Here is a 708-nt window from a genome sequence, read left to right as displayed (position 1 = left end):
GCGGGCAGAGCTAGGGCCGGCCGGGGGCGCTCGGCGAGGAGCTGGTCCCCTCCTCCGGCGGGAGAGCGGGGCCCCCCGCCACAGCCCGGCCCGGCCGGTTTCTCCGCCTCCGCGCCCAACACAGCGCCCGGGGGGATCGTGCTGCCGGCCATGCAGCGGAGAGCGAGCGGGGCGACGTGACGGCAGGAGGGAGGCAGTGAGGAGCTGCGGACGCCGGGGGGGATTTGCTCGGCTTGTCCCTTGCTCCCGGGGCGGCTCCGGCGGGCCCCTCGGCGCTATTCAAAGCCAACTTCCATGCGGCCCACGTGTGCGCGGTAGCGCGGCTCGACCGGACGGGTGGGCTGCTGGCCGGCCTCGGGGGCTCGCTGGGGTTTTCTTCTCGGACGCTGGTGGCTTCTCGCCTGAGCACCACACACTGCAGAGCCGAAGACAGCTGCTGGCTGGTTGCAGCCCAGCCCTCCCCAGGATGCTTTTCGGAGCTTGACGGGGGAAAAAGGAGTGGAGCTGTATTCTTGACAGTTAATTATTTCTCTTATATAAAACAAAACAGCAAAGCCAACGGTTTCCCCCGTGAACTTTTTCTAAATGGATTCTTAACGTGCTTTTATGAAGTGCATTTTGCCACCCTTTGTACAGAAGCCAAATGACACGTGTATTTTGAATTACGTTTCCAAATATACACATCCCCCCTGTACTGTGGATCTCTCC

Source organism: Gavialis gangeticus, unplaced genomic scaffold (genome assembly GCF_001723915.1).
Source record: "Gavialis gangeticus isolate Ggan-Ray unplaced genomic scaffold, GavGan_comp1, whole genome shotgun sequence".
Lineage (NCBI taxonomy): Eukaryota > Metazoa > Chordata > Crocodylia > Gavialidae > Gavialis > Gavialis gangeticus.
This window is presented reverse-complemented; position numbering follows the sequence as displayed.